The 26,184-nt window shown below is 31.9% G+C and overlaps 1 protein-coding gene and 1 long non-coding RNA gene across 2 annotated transcripts in view; both read left to right on the top strand.

Moving 5' to 3' along the window:
* Positions 1-728: 728 nt before the first annotated feature.
* Positions 729-2,710, top strand: LOC127707573 (uncharacterized). The gene is made up of 3 exons (XR_007984962.1): positions 729-950; positions 1,780-1,954; positions 2,395-2,710. It is a non-coding gene; the product is annotated as an uncharacterized LOC127707573 (long non-coding RNA).
* Positions 2,711-13,504: 10,794 nt separating this feature from the next.
* The window catches only part of LOC127707571 (low-density lipoprotein receptor-related protein 2-like), a 49,901-nt gene continuing 37,221 nt past the window's right edge, over positions 13,505-26,184 (top strand). Inside the window, exon 1 of the mRNA XM_052212170.1 lies at positions 13,505-13,534. The gene's annotated coding sequence lies outside the window, so the exon portion shown is untranslated. The remainder of the gene's footprint in view (positions 13,535-26,184) is intronic.

The raw sequence follows: 26,184 nt of genomic DNA, 5'->3' as shown, positions 1-26,184 counted from the left end.
GGGTTTTTTTTCGCTTCGGCTTTTTTTTTACGATTTGTTGAAATAATGGGCAGGTTAAATTTTTACTGTGTATAATTTTCGCTAAATGGAAAAATACACGCAAAACAACCCCACCCCAGTCAACAGACTAACAGTGGGCCAACGTTTGCAAATTGTCGGATCGTTGGTCGACCGTTGGTGTTGGCTGCACAACATTGGCCCAACGTTGGCAAATTGTCGGTCCGTTGGTCGCACGTTGGTGTTGGCTGCACAACATTGGCCCAACGTTGGCCTGCTGTTGTAAATCATATTATTATCTAATGTTGGTTATAAATAATCGGGCCAACGTTGGCATTACGTTAGTAGCAACATAGGGCCGATATGAAATTTTGTTAATGAAAATTGATTATGAAATATTTTACGCTTTGTTTCTCTTGGGAAGGCGGATGATTTCGATTGCTGCATGCTTTATGAAAAGTAAATGTTATACCGAAAGGGTTCATCAACTGAAATTACATTTACAACTCTATGTTGGGCCAATGCTGTCCAACGTTGATCCTATATTATATATAAGTCAGGTAAAATTTATACTGGAATATCATTACTGTAATAAAAAAAAATATATCGTTAACATAGATTGCCTGGTTAAAAGTTTAAATTTATTGCAATCATTATTTATTATAACTTTATTTATTAAACTTTGTGAAACATAATAATTTAGCAATTATATACAGAGTGATATTTGATACAGCCATTCTCTTAATCAAGGACATTCTGATAAGGTTGACCATATGTTAGACAAATTCAAAAGATAGTTGCTATGGTAATTAAGTTTATAGGAAATCTGAATGTAATGGGATGGTCACTCTTGTGGTTATTTCCTGTTGTGTATTTGTAAGAAAGCAGTGAAACGAAGAAAACAAAAAGAGAAAATCATATTATCTGAGGTTCAAAGAAAAAGAAAGTGACATGTAAGTTATAACTTTAAAAATTCTGTTATATATATACAATTGTGAATGACAAACATATATGTTTTTTTTTTAATCTGAGGGATGTTGTTCAAAATTAAAACATATAATTTCTATCATTTTATAATGTTGATCTTGAAGTTTATACGTTTCTGGCGAAATATTTTCTAGATTTTGTTTAAAACATTTCAATCCTAAATAATCATGAAATAGTTGCCACTGAACATTAGTATCATCAAACAAATTGTAAATTGCTAATATTTTAATGTTTTATTTGTGAAATCTATAACGATTGCATTTATCACCATTAATGAAGTTAGTGGAAAAAGTCTGTCTTAAGATGTACCTTGTTCCGTAATGTTTCAGAAATGTGGTATAATGATTTCTACTTCATAGAAATATAAATGAATTTGTTAGTTTTATTATTTCTAAATCGCATGCAAACATATACGATATATTTGTGAAACCTCATCATATACACACTTGCATGTGTAACAGTGTTTTAGATATCAAATAAAGTATTTATTTATTAAATTCATTGCAAGAATGTTGTAATTTATATATAATTATACGGACTCGACTGAATTTAGTTTTTTGTCCTCGGCAAAACTTTTGCAGAAGAAAACCGATATTTGAATAGTTTGTAGGTGTAAATATCAGTCACAAAAAGCTATCGCTTGAAATATAAAAAAAAAGGGGGGAATGTAAAAAAAGACTATACCACACATAAGGATATTTATAAAAGAAAAAGACTACAAAGATTATTGTCTGAATTACTTGAAGTAGCTTTTCTTTTTAATATACAATTTTACATTTAAATATAAATTTATAGGTTAGGTATTTGAGTACTACAGAAGACAAAATAATTCAGAGGGCAAAATGAATAATACAGAGCTAGGAATAATAGCAATTATTGACAACATCCTGGCTAGAAAATGCATGGGAATGGAGATGGGAAAAAATGCATTTTATCCATTTGATAGCCCAGAATGAATAAGTTTAAGAAAGTAAGTTAACATAATAGCCATCATTTGTGCTACATCGGATTCGAATTTCACAGATATATATGCATAAAATGTTTAATACTACCGTTAATGCTAGTGTATTTAGATTTGACTTTGTGTTTTTTTTTTCAACTAGTTTTATTTATTTACTTAGAACGTTTTTTGACAAAGTTTCCTGTATCGATTTCTACACTCAATTGTCCTGCTTAACCTAGCTAGTGAGGTTAAGTCTAGCCATTATGGTAAAGCATGCAATATGCCTTTTGCCTTGGATTGTAAAGGCTAGGGAAAATATAAAAAAAGAGTATTTTTTCTAACTATTGTAATGTGCCAGGACACCGGAAACAATGCATTTTTTGTCTCTTTGTTTATTTTTTAGGAGGATTTAATATATTCTAAATATACATACATTGAGTACTCATTTATTCATTACTTTATTACAGAGGTACATGTAGTGAAATAACTTTTATGAAGATATGCTAAACTGGATATTAAAAGGATGTAACATTAGACGGATCCAGAAATAGTGACAAAACAAAGTGTATCAGAAAACAAAAGGAACACTCTTGTGAATAAAAACCATGTTGGAATGCAGAACTAGAAAAATAGCTGTATAAAATGAATTATCAAGGCCGTCATACAGAGCTTGGATATTGCAACATAAACTGTAATGATATTATACAAATGGGATAAATGAATTATCATCAATAGACTTTAACATTTTCATTCTATAGATCTGATTTAGCAACGTATAGATACAAAAAAGACCTTTTAAAATTTGCTGGTTGTCTAGGTAATAATAAATTATATTTAATCATACCTTTGTATTCATATTATTTAAGAAAAAAAGGTAACATGGATACGTTGATTGAGTTCATACAAATATGGGTATAAAAATCAGAAGTACAATTCCTGGAGAGAGATTGATTGGTTGTTGGTTACTGAAACGTCCATTCACAAATATTTCATGCATTTTCAGGAAGATTTGAGAGAAAGTTGCAAAATACAAAATTTTCGGGTAGTATGTAAGACACAACATGGTATAGTGGAGCTGTAAAACGCAATAATTGCAACATTTAAAAAAAGTATTACTTTCGCCATTTTGAACTGATGAAAGAACCAGGATTTATTGCAGTTGTTGTCTGGAAGGGATTTTAGTATCCTTCTGAAGTTCATATGGATAGAAAAGTTTACAGATTGAACCAACAGAGTGCCAACGTTTGTTAACAGTTTGTTTTACTACGTTGGCCCAACGTTTGTTCAACATCGGCAAGTACTATTCCATCATTGGACCAACGTTAGGCCAATGTATTGTATAAAACCTTACAACGTTGTGCCAACGTTTAACCATCACGTTGGGCCAACATAGGGCCACTTTGCACTTATACATTGGGCCAACGTTTAAAAACAACGTCAGGCCAATGCATGTAGATACGTTGGGCCAATGTTGTGCCAATGTACCAATGTTGTCTGGGACTGTATTGTATTATAACAAGATGTAAACAACATAAACTTGATTGACTGACAAATAATCGATAACAAATAAACGATCTTTTAATAACTGTTTAGATAAGGTTCATTGCTGCATGATAAAAAATGAAGATTTTGGTCGTTTTTATGCTTGTGTAACAGATACTTTTGAAAGCGTATTTGTGCAAATATCCGTTTAAATGTGATTTATTTTGATTTTATTTTTGATCATTTTTACATTGTATGCAAAATGTTTGGGTTATGATAACAATCAATAGACGTCGCTAATTAACATTGTTGAACAGTTCACTGAGTGCCGTGGTGTCGAACGGTATGACATGTTTGATAGTACAGTTATTTATTATGAAAACAGAGATCTTAATTAATTATGCACAATCTTGTGATCTACCGATCAACACTAAAGACTGATTTTATATATGATGTAATGTCGCCTTCAGGGGAAAAGAGTTTACATATCAAGTTGTGATAACTCGATTTTTAACAGTTTAATGTCAGAAATAAATCTAGGAAAAGGCAGGGAAATTTAAGCGGGGTTATATGTTCACGTTTCTGTGGGTGCCGCGAACAAAGCAAAAATTAAACACACGCGAAAAAAATAACCCAAACGATAAACGGTATCTTTATTCCTTATGCTATCCTCTTGACATGTTTCTTGCAATATGCCAAGCTCTAAATCGTTGACGTGCATGTACATTTATTCTTAATTGATGTATTAACAAAAAGTTATTTAGACAAAACATTCAAGTAGGCTTATCACATAATACTGAAACAGTTACCTGATTAAAACAACATGTAAAGTGTAATCAAAACCATGGTTACTACAATGTGAATTGTTTCAAACAATGTTCGTTGACGTCTGGTATATACTTGCTCATAAGAAATCATAACGGCGTTTGCTCTTTTATGTATATCTGTGGCCGAACTTCTTATATAAATCCATACAGCAATTAAAGAAACATCCCTTGTAAAGGAATCGTAGTCTTAAACGGTCGTTTTGGTCTTGATATCATCTGAAGAGTCTAAACAATAAATTATTAAGTCATGTTCAGTCGTTCAGCCAATTTCCTGACGTATGTAATACGGTATATTCAGTATTGCTCAGAAAATTAGCTTGAAGTCAATTCAGTATTGTTCAATACTTTTTCAGACCAGTCAGTATGATGGTGATGTGTACAGATAATTTAAAAGTACTGAACAGTCTGAATATAAACTGAACGACTGTAAGCGAATATTTCGTCTTAATAAGAATATGACGCAAAGTGGTGTATAGGGTATAAAAATCAAAAATTTGAACAGATTCGAAATCACCAATATAAGCATGCAATTTGTCAAGTACTTCAAACGAATTTTTGACACTCCAAAAATAATTGATTCCACTATTTTCAAAGGCATTATTTGAACAATTTATTACCAGGTTTTTGATTGTACCAAGTGTACTAGTAAGTAGAAGACAGTTTAGTAGTAGAACAATGGCTGGAAGACGAAATAAATCCATACTTGTAAGGTGTTTTGTACAGCTTCGGAAACCAGTACAAAGTTGGAACTTCCATTGTATTTGGTTCTGCTTGTAAAGTGGTAAAGTTTTAAAGTTTATGTTTGTTACAGATGTCATTTTCCGAAAAGAGAGCCAGTTTGAATGCATGCTTTATCAACGTAATCTGAAATCTCGGGTTGGCGGAGAAGAGTGGATTTGTGGCAGATTTGTTTTCACACTTTTGCTTTTGTTAATTCAATTGATATGATTGCAGTCGATGTAATATTGTAATAATCCTGAATTATAACTTCATATTAGTAAAGACGTCAAATGTTTTAATTGCAAACTGCATTAATTTCGAATAAATGCCCCTTTTCTAAAGACATAAGCGTGTTTATTCAAGATGGTCGAAGGAAACGATGGCATAGTGCAAGGAATTAAACAATTTTAAGTACCCTGAATATCATAAGAAATGTTCCGGATATTGCTGTACCTCGTACCTAATGCCCCCTTTTCATAGGTTCCTAAGATTTGATAGAATTATTGACGTACACTTTGAATTTCATGTAAAACGATATCGCAGAACTGAAATTATAGCCAGGTTGTAAAAAGGCGAAGTTACCAAAGGGGCAATAAAACCATGAATTCGAGGAAAGATAATGAAACCCTTTTCTAAAGCTGTGCATTACTAAATTTCAAATGCAATAATATCAAAAAACATAACTTTTCGTACATATACTATGAAGAGACTTCATTACTAATTTTGTTAGTTTATTGTTTTATTTCATTTATTGGGAATGAAATGGGTGTTTTGTGATAGCTCCAGACCATTACAGAAAACCAACAGACATTCATGACCTTCTTATACGGATTTTTCTTCATAACATTTTAAACATATATTACGCACTTGATGGTCCATATTCTGCTATAGTGTTATTATCTTGCTGGTTGTGTATTGGACTTGCCAAATATATGATGTTAGCTGTAATTGCCCTAACAATTGGAGAGTCGATGGCCAATACAGCTGATCGCAAATCTATTACAGGATCAATATAGCAGCTGCCAGTTTATATGTAATTTGTTTTATTAAATAATTCTATATCTTTGATAAAACTTCCGAAACACACCGTGAAGCAGGTATAGGAATTCATAATTTTTCATTTCTCGTCCAAGTAGTTAACCTGCTAATTTAATACATTTTATCTAGCAAATATAGAGATGCTGTGGAGAACAAATCAGACATTTTCACCAGTCAAACTATTCAATACTTTGCGTTCTGATGATTGCTTAGGGAAATTTAACAGTGGTCATAATTAAAAGTTGCACTCAGAAAGGTTGTGGATTAGTGTTTGTGTTTGAAATCGTTACGGATGTTGTGAGTTAGAAACCCGCACTTGGCAGGTGCGCTCGACTCCAATTTTAATTGACTAGTTTTTCTACCGAGCAATCCAGTTTCTTCCACCAATAAAAACTAACAGCCACGAAATAGCACGAAATGGTGCTGAAATTTGCATTAAACACCAAACAAGAAACCAATCAATCAATCAATCAATAAATCAATCAAATCATTATGAAACACGGAACATGATTTGAACTTTTCTTTGTGTTGATTAAAGTCAGAAAATATAATAACAACATATCTCATAATGATACGTCCAAAGATAGATTAGGCTTAAATGATTGAAGGTCTCGTATTGGACTGTTTTATTTCTTGTACTGAATCGGACCGAAAAGCTGTATTGATATTTACAGGGCGACGTCATCAGTGTTATTCGTCTGATTTAATCATATCATTTAATAATCCCGTTTTTTGCTTACGGAGAGTGCTAAACTACCTTTTCAATAAACATAAACTATGTCGATATGTATACGTGTTTTTATAACAAAATTAAAAAAAAAAGTTTGTTTGGGAAATCATTGGAAGCATTGCATTGAGAAGTGCGCTATTAATTAAATTTCCAAATTTTCAAATTTGAGAGAAGAGAGGAAAAACCTGAGGATATTTTATAGCATTTCCATATGTTAAACATTGAAACAACAAAAGGGAACACACTCCTTAATCATGATATTTGGAAATGGATAATGAATAGTTATCTTATCGGCAATCATGTCTCATCGCCATTATATATCAAAAAGAAAAAAAAGACAAACATTCCAACAACAATCTAAAAACAATTTTATGAACGATTGAAGGACAATTTAAATCCAAACTTTCCTTAAAAAATTTCTCAGAATAAATTTTAGATCTATGAACTTTATCAAAATCTATTTTGGTATATTTCCTTGTAAACAGTTAATTAAACACACTCATCAAAGAAGTTAATTTCATCAAGATAGCAAAATTGTGATCCAATGCTCAGAAATAAGATAGCGACAGCCACGCGCTAAAGGATGTATATACAAAAAGTTTTATTTGTGATTATGTACCTGCAAAATATAAAAAAGAAGATGTGGTGTGATTTTCAATGAGACAACTCTCCACAAGAGACCAAATGACACAGAAATTAACAACTTTAGGTCACCGTACGGCCTTCAACAATGAGCAAAGCCCATACCGCACTGTCAGCTATAAAAGACTCCGTAATAACAATGTAAAACAATTCAAACGAGAAAACAAACGGCCTAATGTATGTACAAAAAATGAACGAAAAACAAATATGTAACAAATAAACAAACGACAACCACTGAATTACAGGCTCCTGACTTTGGATAGGCACATACATACAGAATGTGGCGGGGTTAAACATGTTAGCGGGATCCCAACCCTCCCCCTAACCTGGGACAGTGGTGTAACAGTAAAACATAAGAACGAACTATAAAAATCAGTTGAAAGAGGCTTAACTCATCAGATGGATAAAAATACAAATACTAAAAATACAAGTGGACGTGGCCGGGTATTTGTACATCCAAACAACAAAAAGACACTAAGTACAGATCTGAGAGTACTCGCAGTTACTGACAGCTAGTTCAAAGTCACTAACAACTAATAAAAAATAGTTTATTTCAGCATCAATCTGGTAAACCGTCCTTCTTGAATTACTTACAAACTATCACAAACAAAAACGGCTAATATGAATAAAAGGAGTTGTTGCATTAACGTCACTGAAACTACAACAGTTAAGAAAAAATCATCCGTGGTAAAAAAAAATAATAAACTATAGAAAATCATAAGTAAAACTAATTTCTGTTTTCACAGGTATGTCTATGTCATGGCAGAAAAGAATACGAGTAATGAAAGTGTGTCGCAATTTAGAAATAGCTGGTACTTTCCCAAAATCAACATCTTTCGAAATGGAAAAATTGCAAAGCTTTATATGTGGACAATGTAACGATAACGTTTGTAACAACCGGTACATGTATTATCTTTGACAAGTACATTCATGGACTTTTGTTTGCTACACATTATTTTCAGGAAAGAACAACGACTGTGATGATGTTTGACAGACATGTACTCTATACATGCTATACATATTTCTGGAGTAAATATAATTTAAGGGACCAACTACATTTACTTCAACATGACATTACATGATTGTATTTATTGATAACTAATGCATTGTTGAATCTTAAGAATAAATCAATTAAATTCCATACATTCGATAGTTTCCATTTTTTTTCTATCCTAATGAAATAACACGTAAATTGGCGGAAGAACCTATTTCGGGAATGCGAGATTTATCCTTATCGGGACTCGGAAATTAATGATTATTTTTGGGGGAATTCGGGATGACACTCCTCCTACCGCCCCTCAACATAAGTCGTATGAGCTTAAAACTCCAATGACATTCGCACGGTTTGTTATTTTTTAAACTTTATAAATAAACTTTAAACTTTAGTAAAAAAAATCCACCCACAGATTGTAGAATGTATACGGTAGAGATTCTAATAGTGTTATACTATTGCATAACGAAAGAATCTATGTTTTCAAAATTAAATAATGTTTGATACGCCCTATTGGCGGAAAAGTAGTGGGATTTAATACATTCACCAGATGTTGCATGCGCTCCATTATCCTTACATTTTCGTAGGATCTGTACGTTAATTCGTTTTTGTTTTCAATGTACTGCTGACGAAACTCAGAAATAATTTGTTGTATTACAGGTCCAAAAATGTATGAGATAACTAATGTTGGTAAAGATGTTCCTTAACAAAATGTATGAGATAACTAATGTTGGTAAAGATGTTCCTTAACAAAATGTAATCAATAACATCGGCTGTTATGTACTTTCTTTAAAATCTTCAATAAGCATGACATGACAGCAATGGTTCTAAACAGATCACGTGATGCTTAAGCCACACAGTTTAACCAAGTCTACATCGAAATTTTATCATAGAAAACTACAATAAAAATGTATTGACTAATAAGTTAAATCGAGGTATGATACATTGTTTATACACTGTAAAGGAGAGGCGAACTATACCTGATGGGACATTTAGACACAAAACTCGAAAATAAACTGACAACGCTATGGCATAAAACAAAGAAAGATAAAATGACAAACAACACTATACAAAACTAACAAATTAGAATCAAGAACCCCACTAAAAACCGGGGATATTCTCAGATGCTCCGGGACAGGGTGCTCCGGAAATTTGGTTACGAGATTATGTTCTAATACTGACGTGTTGACCATGTACGTCTAATTCGATAGGTCTTATTCGAGAAAAAAAGGACGGATTGTGGTTTGAATATCTGGAACAAATCCGTCGTCATCTGTGAATAGATATTCTATAAAGGTCAACCAATTCAACTCATTATGACGTTTGTTGGATTTTGGAAGGAGCGAGTTTAACTTCACCATTTAGAACTTTAAGTTTAATAATTTCCCTCTATCACGAAAAGTATGATAAAAATGTCAGCTATGGAATATTGTATCAACAGGAAGATATATATCACATATACAGGCGTGCTGAAAAGTTGCTACATAGAAATGGAATGTTTATAATAAGCTGAAAGCATCTGTTTTGTCGTATTGTGTTTTCATTTACCGACCCTCGTTGTTTCTAGATATAATTCAAGATTTGACTTTACCTGTTATATCTGTTATTTCAAGTTTGATGGGATAGATGCATTTATCATAGTAAACTTTGAAATATTTAGTGATAGGGCATCAACTACGTAGCGGGAAGTGAAGTTAAGGGGTAATGCTAGCTTCTTCCCATTCTTCCTGAGAAGCTCCTGTATGAAGCCAACCTTAAATGAGTACAGGAACAGGTTTTGAATTTCCAACTGAATTGTCATTACATTTTGTACCTTATTCATTTATCAAGCATTTTTGTAAAGTGATTTATACACAAAAAAGATGTTTTTGTGCTATGTCTGCGGAGCTGTAATAATGAAAGTGATGAACTTTATTTGCATTTACTTTTGTTTAAATGATATATACTGATAACATGTATGTATTTATTTTGCAGGAGCTTAATGACTATCACTAATAGTTGAAGTATGATGTAACGATCACTCATATATTAAAGTAATAATATTTCATTTTGACATTGAAGTCGCACCACATTCAATAGACATGTATGAATGGCTTTCTAGACTAATACCACTAAATTAAATAATTGTATTGGAATGATCTGCTGCAGTGAAATTTATATATATTCGGTTTCATTGAATTATTTATAAAACCTCAAATTTCTCTAGAAGCATGCAATCATTTCAATAATCATTATTTCTGATTGTCGAGTATCAGGAGTTTTTGTATTTGATTACATAACAGAAAACATAGACATTTAATTGACATAATTATTTAATATTGTTTATAAAAAGTACAGACGATTTCAAGGCAAACCCATCAAGGAATAAAGAAAGTGTATTGGTTTAGAATGACACACGATGGTACTTCGGAAGCGGAAAATAACGTTTCAAAATCTACCATTTATCGATCAAAGTTGGTTAACTTTTAGCTGAAGTTCTTAACTAAAGGCGAATTATTCAGTCAAAATATCTTTCAACAGGGAAAAAGAGAGGCAAAAGATACCAATTCGAAAGAAACATTCTAACTCTTAAATTGAAAGTAAACTGTTAAAGCTATGGCAAAAAAGTGCACATGAACTTTTCATTCTAGGATAAAAAAAAAATACAAAACGTCATAGTAAAAGTTGCACATTTTTAGCCGTAAAGGATTTCCTATGGGAAATTCCATTGTCTAATAAAATTACAGTAGTGCAACTTTAAAGTGGTTTCCTGCAGTTGGGTTTTGGTGTGTTTTAGTAATCAGTCTGCCATGACGTCTGAAAACTTCGTACGCAGGTGACTTTGCATTCGTAACTCTGTCTCGCAAATGACATGAATGACGTTTCATAATGAAATGTTATTAACGTGAAATTTTCTTATAATATTAAGCTGACTTACACCAGCCTGCAACATTCATATGACTTGATCGAGATTATCAATACTCGCTCTCAACAATATAAAATTTCCACACAAATAAAAAACATAAAAAAAATCATGCTTACTATAAAGATTATTCATGGTATTTATAATATGTCCGATACAGGTTAATGTTAGCATGACATAATATATATAATTTATAAAAGGATAGGATACAAGGAATTCAAAAGATATTAAGGAAAAAATATGGTCCATTGAAAGCTCCAACGACCGTTCCTTCTGAGAAAAATGTCATTATATAAACCAAAGCTAGCAACTATCAACACATGGTTCAGGTAGCCTGATCCGGTACATGTACACAGTGTAGTTGGGCAAAATCAGCTTCATGTGCGAATTTGTACGATGGAGAGTTGTCTCATTTTAAACCATACTACATCTTTACTTTAGAAATAACAGACGACGCATAATTTGAAAAGCAAGGTCTGTCTTCCGCTTTACATAAGCTCCCTTAGAATCTGTGTTATAAACAATGCCATAATATCTGTTCCTGTTGGAATAAATATTATATTCCATTTATTCTGTAAGTTACACATTCTGTAATATTTGTTCCAGTGGAAAAAATATACCAGAATATTTCTTCTATTTGAAACTTATTTTATGAAGGAACTCCTATTCCATGGCGTGTGCTGCTACAAAGACCTAGCTGAGAAAACTACAGCTGTGATGTGAATAATGATCCTCGACAAAAACTACAAAAATCAGAAACAACACTCCTTACAGATTTGATAAAGTTCTGTTCTCATAAATGTAATTGATATCGGCATTATTTACCTGGTTCATGCATTTCTGATTGATGCAACTCACACTTGTAAATTTTGCAAGTTCCACTTTTTTTCAGAAACTCTATGAAAAACGTGTCACCGTATTTCAGTTAAGCTTTTTATGACCATAGTTGTTATATTGTTGGTCAGATGCAATGAATAATTTGTTGAAATTTAACAACAGCTGTGTTCTTCAATGATGATACGTAGCATGATAGACATTTATAACGTGTTGTTTTCATTTTAGTAATTAATTCACTTCAAACCGGCACATCATTGGAAGAAATGTATCTGTCTTTTGATTCGTTGAATGAAAAGTACTTATTATTCGATTTCATGAAGTTGAATTCTGTGAAAAATCGAAAATGAATAGTTTGATTAGTTATCATCGTGCTTAGTTTTAAAATGTAATCCTTAAAATAGAGGTTATCAGTTTCCACCCAGATAATTGGCAATTATTTTAAATGTCAAAATTATAATTTAAACTTTCAATTTTACTCAATTGGAAAAGATTCACACGCTATATTCAAATATCCGCTTGACAAAGGTAAGGTTCTGTTTATATTTAAGAATGCATGTTAACATTTTTAGACGTCTCCCTGCAAATTCATATATTGATCTAGATTCGATAGGAATATCCATTAGCCAAGGCCTTGAAATCCATTTTTTCAATTTACGAAACGCTTTAATCGTCTCAAGAGGTGGTAAACATATCTATTTTTTGCAAATTGTGTGATACAATATTAATTTGCGTAAATGCTAAACAATCCATGATTTCCTAAAAAACAATGTTATAAACCGCTTATTTCCCCTTAGACATATTCAATGAAACATAGTCATCCAAAGTTTTGACTGACTATGTTAAGAATTGAAATTGGGGCGTCGAATGGACTAACTCGGTGTTTTATCAAAAGGAATATTTTCTAATGAATGTATTTATCTCGCCCACCTTCTTCCTAACCTGAAGTAGAGGAGATAATATTAGAACACTCTATATAACTCACATGGAAATGCATTAACTCATTAGATCGATACAAAGCAAAAAAAAAAAAAAAAACATCAAACAAAACCACAGACAGCACGTGGTAGGGTATTATACATCAATAAAAAAATAAAAAAAAACCAAAAAGTACAGATCTGAGCGTACTCGCAGTCACTGTCAGCAAATTAAAAGCCAATGACAACTAAAACAAAAATCGTGTATCTAAGACTGAGTTTCCCAATTTCAGACGCATTAGGGATATTGACCCATTTGAAGGAGATTCTAGCCACAGAGTACAGGTCCGTCAAATTTTAAAACATTCTAGTCAGACAGGTAATTTATTATAACAGACACAATATTTGAAATATTTTGATCGATAAATGTGATCTGTTTTTCCTGTTTTCAAAAATAATAATATTTATCATTTTCCTTTGAAATTTGTAGACAATTTTGATTTATTACAGAATTTCAAGGCTAGGTATGTGTTAACTTTTGTTTCGGAATATTCATACGATTAATAAAATAGCGCTGACCACCCAGTTCTTCGTCAGCTAAAACATGGAGGAACATGTTTTTAAAAAGCTTATTTAGACAAAACTAAAAAAAGAATTTCAACGTAAAAAAAAACAAAAAAACAAGTGATATATTAAAGTCATGAAATTTGATTTTTAAATCCGAAATTTAATATTTTCCATTGTGTACCAGATAAAAGTGTAGCATTGTTACATAAGGATATGTGTAGTATTGTTTCATAAGGATATGTGTAGTATTGTTACATAAGGATATGTGTAGTATTGTAAAATAAGGATAAAGGATATGTGTAGTATTGTTAAATAAGGATATGTGTAATATTGTTACATAAGGATATGTGTAGTATTGTTACATAAGGGTATGTGTAGTATTGTTTCATAATGATATGTGCAGTATTGTTGCATAAGGATATGTGTAGTACTGTTACATAAGGATATGAGTAGTATTGTTACATAATGATATGTGTAGTATTGTTACATAAGGATATGTGTAGTATTGTTACATAGGGATATGTGTAGTATTGTTACATAAAGATATGTGTAGTATTGTTACATAAGGATTCATTCAACATGTGATGGCGCCATCGTGTGCGATAGATGGATTATTTCACCGTTCATTATCCTGTTCTTCTAAACATACAGAAAGCAACACGATTGCATAATTATATAAACGAGCATGCCTTTAAATGATAAATAATTCTAAACTTCCATAAGTAAATAAGAACGAACATTAGAAATGACATTTTAAACTCGTGACAATGATATTTGATATTCAATTTTGGTTTATAAAACTTAAGTTATAAACATGATGTTAACTTAAACAGTTAATGTTGCATCTATAAGGAAACTGTCGGGTTTGATAGAAACAATTATCTGTGTCACTAAAAAAAATGTGCATATTTTATTAAACATGCATTTCAGAAAAAAATAAATTGTCTTGGAACATAATTGTTTTGCACCATATCATCTCTTGGTACCATCAATGTCTGTGCAATATAATCAATAGGACCATGATTTTAAATCGCCAGGACGTTTCGAAAACAAAATTATCAATCTATTTTGTTATACGTAATAATCTCAAAATTTGTCTTGTATGATACATGAAAGAGAAACATTTTGCAAATTATCAATTTTAAGTCTCTAAACATACATGAGAAAGCTTTTAAACTTCATTTTACAAATCAAAAATATTAAAAAAAAAATTCAAAAACCACTTACATTTGAAATATTAAAATATCTGTATATTTGTATTACTTATATTAACGTTTAAATATAATGCAGTTTCATTTACACTATTTCTGTATTAGACTTATGCAAAAAGGATGGAAAGGAAATAATTTACAAAACAAAGTGCTGTTTTACGTAGCTGATCTAATGTTATGTAGGGGAAACTGTGATACAAAGCTGAAAAACAGGTATCAAAATACAAAATAAAATGAACTTCAATAAAGTATACAATAAATCGCCTTCAACAAAAATGCATTGTAATGAACATATACATGTACAGTTTTATATTAGATAATTTTGTCAACTACATCATGTACATAACAACATTGCAACTAGATAACGATATTTACTGAAATGTTATAGCTTGCTATGCGGTATGGGTTTTGCTCAATGCTGAAGGTCTTACGTTGACCTATAGTTGCTTATTCTCTACGTCATTTGGTCTCCGATGGAGGGATGTTCCTTTAGCAATAAAACCAAATATATATGTAGGGGACTGTTACATGTGAAACAAAGTGGAAGCATTCATATGTTTACTTGAAATTCTCGCTGATAATGCTACTCAATGGAACTTTATTAATTTTACACAGGCACTGTGGGTAATACTAGGTGTAATATTAAAGTTACAATACAAATGTAAATTTAACAAGTTACCGAGTGGGTGTCTTGCAAAATCTGAATCACTCCAGTCATTTTAAAATTCAATTGGAAAAGTTTTTTCAGTTTGTCTTGTTTGGTCGAAACGAATGTCTGCCGTACAAAATATAAATCAGGTATGTATGATTACCTCTTGTTTTATATTTCTACACTTCTTGTATCGATACCTTCGATACCAGGTTGTAAAAGCTTTTCAACGTTACCAATATGACAAATATATTTAATCGATTCTTTGATTATTTCATTAACAAAATCCTACAGCGTTATGTAAGTAGACATATTCTCGAGGTACAGCCAATAGTTTTTACTAATAATTTCATGCTACCAAATTACAGATCAAATAGCGGAAAATAATTCTTCAATATATGGCAAGTAAAACAGTTGAAAGATTTTACTACATATATGTTTAAACTGGAACATATTATGGCAATTTTAAGAAACAGCGATAAGTGGTTTTACTGGGACAGATAGTTTATCTTACCTAACGTATCCTTTTGCAGCTGTCATTAAAATATTCTCAATGTAGCTTAAAACCAACATCTAAATTGCATAAAAAATGCTATTCCTACCCCAACAAATGTCCAAATAGAGCATACAACGCGAGATGCTTGGCTGGGACACAAATAAACAAATGTTATTAAGAGACTTATCTATTGTTATTATATTAAACATGTTAAATACTGTTAACTATTTTTTATTTGATATTCAATTTATATAGTATTACATTGTGACTTTTACACTATTTTTTTGAAGATTTGATATTATATACATGATATGATTACGAGTAATTTGAATCATTTTTAAATGTTCTACCAAAGTTATGACAAAGGAGCTTATTAAAGGGTTGACTGGGGTAACTATATATTGCCAGAGTTGAATATCCCATCCGTCGGTAAGTGTATGTCTTAAACCAAAGGGTTGACTGGGGTAATTAAATACGGCCAGAGTTGAATATCCCATCCGTCGGTGAGTGTATGCCTTAAACCAAAGGATTGACTGGGGTAATTAAATACGGCCAGAGTTGAATATCCCATCCGTCGGTAAGTGTATGCCTTAAACCAAAGGGTTGACTGGGGTAATTAAATACGGCCAGAGTTGAATATCCCATCCGTCGGTAAGGGTATGCCTTAAACCAAAGGGTTGACTGGGGTATTTAAATACGGCCAGACTTGAATATCCCATCCGTCGGTGAGTGTATGCCTTAAACCAAAGGGCTGACTGGGGTAATTAAATACGACCAGAGTTGAATACCCCATCCGGCGGTGAGTGTATGCTTTACAACAGACGTAAAATATTGTATTTACGAAATTGTTACTTGTGAACAATTTGTATCATTTTACTATCTCATAACATTAAAAATTATATTTTACAGTACAATGGATCGTTCTCCTGCTGTCTCAGTTCTCATTATGTTAACTGCAATTTCTAGTTAACGTGGTATAGTATTGTTATTGGAATTTTAATTCTCCTCTTACTTTCTCAATGTTTGATTCATTGGTATTTTATTTCAGCATTATATACCGTATATCGGGGTTTTTTTTTTCGCTTCGGCTTTTTTTTTACGATTTGTTGACAAAATGGGCAGCTTAAATTTTTACTGTGTATAATTTTCGCTAAATGGGAAAATACACGCAAAACAACCCCACTGTATTGTATTATAACAAGATGTAAACAACATAAACTTGATTGACTGACAAATAATCGATAGCAAATAAACGATCTTTTAATAACTGTTTAGATAAGGTTCATTGCTGCATGATAAAAAATGAAGGTTTTGGTCGTTTTTATGCTTGTGTAACAGATACTTTTGAAAGCGTATTTGTGCAAATATCCGTTTAAATGTGATTTATTTTGATTTTATTTTTGATCATTTTTACATTGTATGCAAAATGTTTGGGTTATGATAACAATCAATAGACGTCGCTAATTAATATTTTTGAACAGTTCACTGAGTGCCGTGGTGTCGAACGGTATGACATGTTTGATAATACAGTTATTCATTATGAAAACAGAGATCTTAATTAATTATGCACAATCAACCGATCAACACAAAAGACTGATTTTATATATGACGTAATGTCGCCTTCAGGGGGAAAAGAGTTTACATATCAAGTTGTGATAACTCGATTTTTAACAGTTTAATGTCAGAAATAAATCTAGGAAAAGGCAGGGAAATTTAAACGGGGTTATATGTTCACGTTTCTGTGGGTGCCGCGAACAAAGCAAAAATTAAACACACGCGAAAAAAATAACCCAAACGATAAACGGTATCTTTATTCCTTATGCTATCCTCTTGACATGTTTCTTGCAATATGCCAAGCTCTAAATCGTTGACGTGCATGTACATTTATTCTTAATCGATGTATTAACAAAAAGTTATTTAGACAAAACATTCAAGTAGGCTTATCACATAATACTGAAACAGTTACCTGATTAAAACAACATGTAAAGTGTAATCAAAACCATGGTTACTACAATGTGAATTGTTTCAAACAATGTTCGTTGACGTCTAGTATATACTTGCTCATAAGAAATCATAACGGCGTTTGCTCTTTTATATATATCTGTGGCCAAACTTCTTATATAAATCCATACAGCAATTAAAGAAACATCCCTTGTAAAGGAATCGTAGTCTTAAACGGTCGTTTTGGTCTTGATATCATCTGAAGAGTCTAAACAATAAATTGTTAAGTCATGTTCCGTCGTTCAGCCAATTTCCTGACGTATGTAATACGGTATATTCAGTATTGCTCAAAAAATTAGCTTGAAGTCAATTCAGTATTGTTCAATAGCTTTTCAGACCAGTCAGTATGATGGTGATGTGTACAGATAATTTAAAAGTACTGAACAGTCTGAATATAAACTGAACGACTGTAAGCGAATATTTCGTCTTAATAAGAATATGACGCAAAGTGGTATATAGGGTAGAAAAATCAAAAATTTGAACAGATTCGAAATCACCAATATAAGCATGCAATTTATCAAGTACTTCAAACGAATTTTTGACACTCCAAAAATAATTGATTCCGCTATTTTCAAAGGCATTATTTGAACAATTTATTACCAGGTTTTTGATTGTACCAAGTGTACTAGTAAGTAGAAGACAGTTTAGTAGTAGAACAATGGCTTGAAGACGAAATAAATCCATACTTGTAAGGTGTTTTGTACAGCTTCGGAAACCAGTACAAAGTTGGAACTTCCATTGTATTTAGTTCTGCTTGTAAACTGGTAAAGTTTAAAAGTTTATGTTTGTTACAGATGTCATTTTCCGAAAAGAGAGCCAGTTTGAATGCATGCTTTATCAACGTAATCTGAATCCTCGGGTTGGCGGAGAAGAGTGGATTTGTGGCAGATTTGTTTTCACACTTTTGCTTTTGTTAATTCAATTGATATGATTGCAGTCGATGTAATATTGTAATAATCCTGAATTATAACTTCATATTAGTAAAGACGTCAAATGTTTTGATTGCAAACTGCATTAATTTCGAATGAATGCCCCTTTTCCCCGATCTTGTGATTAAACAACATAACAATCTTAGACTGTGGCCTGTTTTATATATAAGTATTTTGTTATATCTGTCTGTCTGTTTTAAGCAATTAAAAAAAAATGGTACACATTGAATTTAACGAATGCTGTAGAAAGTTTGTCGATCGTTCGTTTTCACAATGGACTTCACAAATCTTGATATACATGAAACATTTCCAACTGGTGAATGGTACATGCACTTTACGTTGGTCCATTCATTTCAAATATATCTTATTGATTGAAACGGCTCATAAATATATAAAATTCTTAGAAGAATAAGCCCGTATCTACCAACAACATGTTTTTGTTAAGTGCTGTATCAAATCAATGAGGTATAAGAATTCCCACGAATTTTATTACAAAGTATACAAGGTGCAACTGATGACCAACAATTAGTCATTTATTTTGTAAATACGATTAAATGCACAATCTTTTCCGTTACTGGACTTTACAATAATACATGCTATGGTGATATAATCATAAATGATTAACAAAAACATATTTTTGAATTACATGAAATCCGATGTAGCTCATGCTTTATTAATAAAAACAATTGTAAAACAGAATAATTAATTTGAATTTACAGTATTATTTTATTGTTTTATTATTTTAAACACGTATAATATTCCCCATTAAGGAAGGACATATGATTAGTCAATTGCAAAATGATATTGAAGGCGTAGAAGAAAAATTTATATAAATTCAAGGATTCTCATAGCGATGATAGTTGCAACACGGAAACAGCAAAATAACATCGGAGATGAGGTCGAATATGAAAGCTGTGCTAGTGCTTCTGATTTTGTCCATATTCATCCAAGGTAAATATAGTCTTAGGGTCGCTTTTTTAGTATTTTTTTAATTAGAAATATGGTTTATTTGTTACTTTGTTTATATATTTATGAAAACGTATTATTATTCTAAAAAAGGAAATTGTTAAATTGCTTTTTTGTTTGTTTTTGGGTTACTGTAAATAGGCGGGACGTAGTTATTTAAAAAAAAATTATCTGGAGAACAAAGTGTTCCGTTTGCACAATAGCAAGAAGGCATCCTTCCCTTCTTGTACATTTAGGCACTTTATTAATATTAAAAGAGTTAGAGCAATGGACATGATGGATGGTCAAAACGACATAAGCGTGTTTATTCAAGATGGTCGAAGGAAACAATGGCATAGTGCAAGTAATTAAACAATTTTAAGTACCCTGAATATCATAAGAAATGTTCCGGATATTGCTGTACCTCGTACCTAATGCCCCCTTTTCATAGGTTTCTAAGATTTGATAGAATTATTGACGTACACTTTGAATTTCATGTAAAACGATATCGCAGAACTGAAATTATTGTCAGGTTGTAAAAAGGCGAAGTTACCAAAGGGGCAATAAAACCATGAATTCGAGGAAAGATAATGAAACCCTTTTCTAAAGCTGTGCATTACGAAATTTCAAATGCAATAATATCAAAACACATAACTTTTCGTACATATACTATGAAGAGACTTCATTACTAATTTTGTTAGTTTATTGTTTTATTTCATTTATTGGGAATGAAATGGGTGTTTTGTGATAGCTCCAGAACATTACAGAAAACCAACAGACATTCATGACCTTCTTATACGGATTTTTCTTCATAATATTTTAAACATAGATTACGCACTTGATGGTCCATATTCTGCTATAGTGTTATTATCTTGCTGGTTGTGTATTGGACCTGCCAAATATATGATGTTAGCTGTAATTGCCCTAACAATTGGAGAGTCGATGGCCAATACAGCTGATCGCGAATCTATTACAGGATCAATATAGCAGCTGCCAGTTTATATGTAATTTTTTTTATTAAATAATTCTATATCTTTGATAAAACTTCCGAAACACACCGTGAAGCAGGTAAAGGAATTCATAATTTTTCATTTCTCGTCCAAGTAATTAACCTACTAATTTAATACATTTTATCTAGCAAATATAGAGATGCTGTGGAGAACAAATCAGACATTTTCACCAGTCAAACTATTCAATACTTTGCGTTCTGATGATTGATTAGGGAAATTTAACAGTGGTCATAATTAAAAGTTGCACTCAGAAAGGTTGTGGATTAGTGTTTGTGTTTGAAATCGTTACGGATGTTGTGAGTTAGAAACCCGCACTTGGCAGGTGCGCTCGACTCCAATTTTAATTGACTAGTTTTTCTACCGAGCAATCCAGTTTCTTCCACCAATAAAAACTAACAGCCACGAAATAGCACGAAATGGTGCTGAAATTTGCATTAAACACCAAACATGAAACCAATCAATCAATCAATCAATAAATCAATCAAATCATTATGAAACACGGAACATGATTTGAACTTTTCTTTGTGTTGATTAAAGTCAGAAAATATAATAACAACATATTTCATAATGATAGGTCCAAAGTTAGATTAGGCTTAAATGATTGAAGGTCTCGTATTGGACTGTTTTATTTCTTGTACTGAATCGGACCGAAAGCTGTATTGATATTTACAGGGCGACGTCATCAGTGTTATTCGTCTGATTTAATCATATCATTTAATAATCCCGTTTTTTGCTTACGGAGAGTGCTAAACTACCTTTTCAATAAACATAAACTATGTCGATATGTATACGTGTTTTTATAACAAAATTAAAAAAAAAAGTTTGTTTGGGAAATCATTGGAAGCATTGCATTGAGAAGTGCGCTATTAATTAAATTTCCAAATTTTCAAATTTGAGAGAAGAGTGGCAAAACCTGAGGATATTTTATAGCATTTCCATATGTTAAACATTGAAACAACAAAAGGGTACACACTCCTTCATCATGATATTTGGAAATGGATAATGAATAGTTATCTTATCGGCAATCATGTCTCATCGCCATTATATATCAAAAAGAAAAAAAAGACAAACATTCCAACAACAATCTAAAAACAATTTTATGAACGATTGAAGGACAATTTAAATCCAAACTTACCTTAAAAAATTTCTCAGAATAAATTTTAGATCTATGAACTTTATCAAAATCTATTTTGGTATATTTCCTTGTAAAAAGTTTATTAAATACACTCATAAAAGAAGTTAATTTCATCAAGATAGCAAAATTGTGATCCAATGCTCAGAAATAAGATAGCGACAGCCACGCGCTAAAGGATGTATATACAAAAAGTTTTATTTGTGATTATGTACCTGCAAAATATAAAAAAGAAGATGTGGTGTGATTGCCAATGAGAAAACTCTCCACAAGAGACCAAATGACACAGAAATTAACAACTTTAGGTCACCGTACGGCCTTCAACAATGAGCAAAGCCCATACCGCACTGTCAGCTATAAAAGACTCCGTAATAACAATGTAAAACAATTCAAACGAGAAAACAAACGGCCTAATGTATGTACAAAAAATGAACGAAAAACAAATATGTAACAAATAAACAAACGACAACCACTGAATTACAGGCTCCTGACTTGGGATAGGCACATACATGCAGAATTTGGCGGGGTTAAACATGTTAGCGGGATCCCAACCCTCCCCCTAACCTAGGACAGTGGTGTAACAGTAAAACATAAGAACGAACTATAAAAATCAGTTGAAAGAGGCTTAACTCATCAGATGGATAAAAATACAAATACTACAAATACAAGTGAACGTGGCCGGGTATTTGTACATCCAAACAACAAAAAGACACTAAGGACAGATCTGAGAGTACTCGCAGTTACTGACAGCTAGTTCAAAGTCACTAACAACTAATAAAAAATAGTTTATTTCAGCATCAATCTGGTAAACCGTTCTTCTTGAATTACTTACAAACTATCACAAACAAAAACGGCTAATTTGAATAAAAGGAGATGTTGCATTAACGTCACTGAAACTACAACAGTTAAGAAAAAATCATCCGTGGTAAAAAAAAATCATAAACTATAGAAAATCATAAGTAAAACTATTTTCTGTTTTCACAGGTATGTCTATGTCATGGCAGAAAAGAATACGAGTAATGAAAGTGTGTCGCAATTTAGAAATAGCTGGTACTTTCCCAAAATCAACATGTTTCGAAATGGAAAAATTGCAAAGCTTTATATGTGGACAATGTAACGATAACGATTGTAACAACCGGTACATGTGTTATCTTTGACTAGTACATTCATGGACTTTTGCTTGCTACACATTATTTTAAGGAAAGAACAACGACTTTGATGATGTTTGACAGACATGTACTCTATACATATTTCTGGAGTAAATATAATTTAAGGGACCAACTACATTTACTTCAACATGACATTACATGATTGTATTTATTGATAACTAATGCATTTTTGAATCTTATAAATAAATCAATTAAATTCCATACATTCGATAGTTTCCATTTGTTTACTATCCTTATGAAATAACACGTAAATGGGCGGAAGAACCTATTTCGGGAATGCAAGATTTATCCTTATCGGGACTCGGAAATAAATGATTATCTTTTTGGGGGAATTCGGGATGACACTCCTCCTACCGCCCCTCAACATAAGTCGTATGAGCTAAAAACTTCAATGACATTCGCACGGTTTGTTATTTTTTAAACTTTATAAATACACTTTAAACTTTAGTAAAAAAATTCCATCCACAGATTGTAGAATGTATAGGGTAGAGATTCTAATAGTGTTATACTATTGCATAACGAAAGAATCTATGTTTTCAAAATTAAATACTGTTTGATACGCCCTATTGGCGGAAAATTAGTGGGATTTAGTACATTCTCCAGATGTTGCATGCGCTCCATTATCCTTACATTTTCGTTGGATCCGTACGTTAATTCGTTTTTGTTTTCAATGTACTACTTACGAAACTCAGAAATAATTTGTTGTATTACAGGTCCAAAAATGTATGAGATAACTAATGTTGGTAAAGATGTTCCTTAACAAAATGTATGAGATAACTAATGTTGGTAAAGATGTTCCTTAACAAAATGTAATCAGTAACATCGGCTGTTATGTACTTTCTTTAAAATCTTCAATTAGCATGACATGACAGCAATGGTTCTAAACAGATCACGTGATGGTTAAGCCACACAGTTTAACCAAGTCTACATCGAAATTTTATCAGAGAAAACTACAATAAAAATGTATTGACTAATAAGTTAAATCGAGGTATGATACATTGTTTATACACTGTAAAGGAGAGGCGAACTATACCTGATGGGACATTTAGACACAAAACTCGAAAATAAACTGACAACGCTATGGCATAAAACAAAGAAAGATAAAATGACAAACAACACTATACAAAACTAACAAATTAGAATCAAGAATCCCACTAAAAACCGGGATATTCTCAGATGCTCCGGGACAGGGTGCTCCGGAAATTTGGTTAAGAGATTATGTTCTAATACTGACGTGTTGACCATGTAAGTCTAATTCGATAGGTCTTATTCGAGAAAAAAAGGACGGATTGTGGTTTGAATATCTGGAACAAATCCGTCGTCATCTGTGAATAGATATTCTATAAAGGTCAACCAATTCAACTCATTATGACGTTTGTTAGATTTTGGAAGGAGCGAGTTTAACTTCACCATTTAGAACCTTTAGTTTAATAATTTCCCTCTATCACGAAAAGTATGATAAAAATGTCAGCTATGGAATATTGTATCAACAGGAAGATATATATTACATATACAGGCGTGCTGAAAAGTTGCTACATAGAAATGGAATGTTCATAATAAGCTGAAAGCATCTGTTTTGTCGTATCGTTTTTTCATTTACCGACCCTCGTTGTTTCTAGATATAATTCAAGATTTGACTTTACCTGTTATATCTGTTATTTCAAGTTTGATGGGATAGATGCATTTATCATAGTAAACCTTGAAATATTTAGTGATAGGGCATCAACTACGTAGCGGGAAGTGAAGTTAAGGGGTAATGCTAGCTTCTTTCCATTCTTCCTGAGAAGCTCCTGTATAAAGGCAACCTCAAATGAGTACAGGAACAGGTTTTGAGTTTCCAACTGAATTGTCATTACATTTTGTACCTTATTCATTTATCAAGCATTTTTGTAAAGTGATTTATACACAAAAAAGATGTTTTTGTGCTATGTCTGCGGAGCTGTAATAATGAAAGTGATGAACTTTATTTGCATTTACTTTTGTTTAAATGATATATACTGATAACATGTATGTATTTATTTTGCAGGAGCTTAATGACTATCACTAATAATTGAAGTATGATGTAACGAGCACTCATATATTAAAATAATAATATTTCATTTTGACATTGAAGTCGCACCACATTTAATAGACATGTATGAATGGCTTTCTAGACTAATACCACTGAATTAAATAACTGTATTGGAATGATCTGCTGCAGTGAAATTTATATATATTCGGTTTCATTGAATTATTTATAAAACCTCAAATTTCTCTGGAAGCATGCAATCATTTCAATAATCATTATTTCTGATTGTCGAGTATCAGGAGTTTGTGTATTTGATTACATAACAGAAAACATAGACATTTAATTGACATACTTATGTAATATTATTTATAAAAAGTACAGACGATTTCAAGGCAAACCCATCAAGGAATAAAGAAAGTGTATTGGTTTAGAATAACACACGATGGTACTTCGGAAGCGGAAAATAACGTTTCAAAATCTACCATTTATCGATCAAAGTTGGTTAACTTTTAGCTGAAGTTCTTAACCGAAGGCGAATTATTCAGTCAAAATATCTTTCAACAGGGAAAAAGAGAGGCAAAAGATACCAATTCGAAAGAAACATTCTAACTCTTTAATTGAAAATAAAATGTTAACGCTATGGCAAAAAAGTGCACATGAACTTTTCATTCTAGGATAAAAAAAAAATACAAAACATCATAGTAAAAGTTGCACATTTTTAGCCGTAAAAGGATTTCCTATGGGAAATTCCATTGTCTAATAAAATTACAGAAGTGCATTTTTGAAGTGGTTTCCTGTAGTTGGGTTTTGGTGTGTTTTAGTAATCAGTCTGCCATGACGTCTGAAAACTTCGTACGCAGGTGACTTCGCATTCGTAACTCTGTCTCGCAAATGACAAAAATGACGTTTCCTAATGAAATGTTATTGACGTGAAATTTTCTAATAATATCAAACTGACTTACACCAGCCTGCAACATTCATATGACTTGATCGAGATTATCAATACTCGCTCTCAACAATATAAAATTTCCACACAAACAAAAAACACAAAAAAAAA

Source organism: Mytilus californianus, unplaced genomic scaffold (assembly GCF_021869535.1).
Source record: "Mytilus californianus isolate M0D057914Y unplaced genomic scaffold, xbMytCali1.0.p SCAF_7, whole genome shotgun sequence".
NCBI lineage: Eukaryota > Metazoa > Mollusca > Bivalvia > Mytilida > Mytilidae > Mytilus > Mytilus californianus.
The sequence above is the reverse complement of the archived record's forward strand: the minus strand, read 5'-3'. Positions and strand labels throughout refer to the sequence as shown.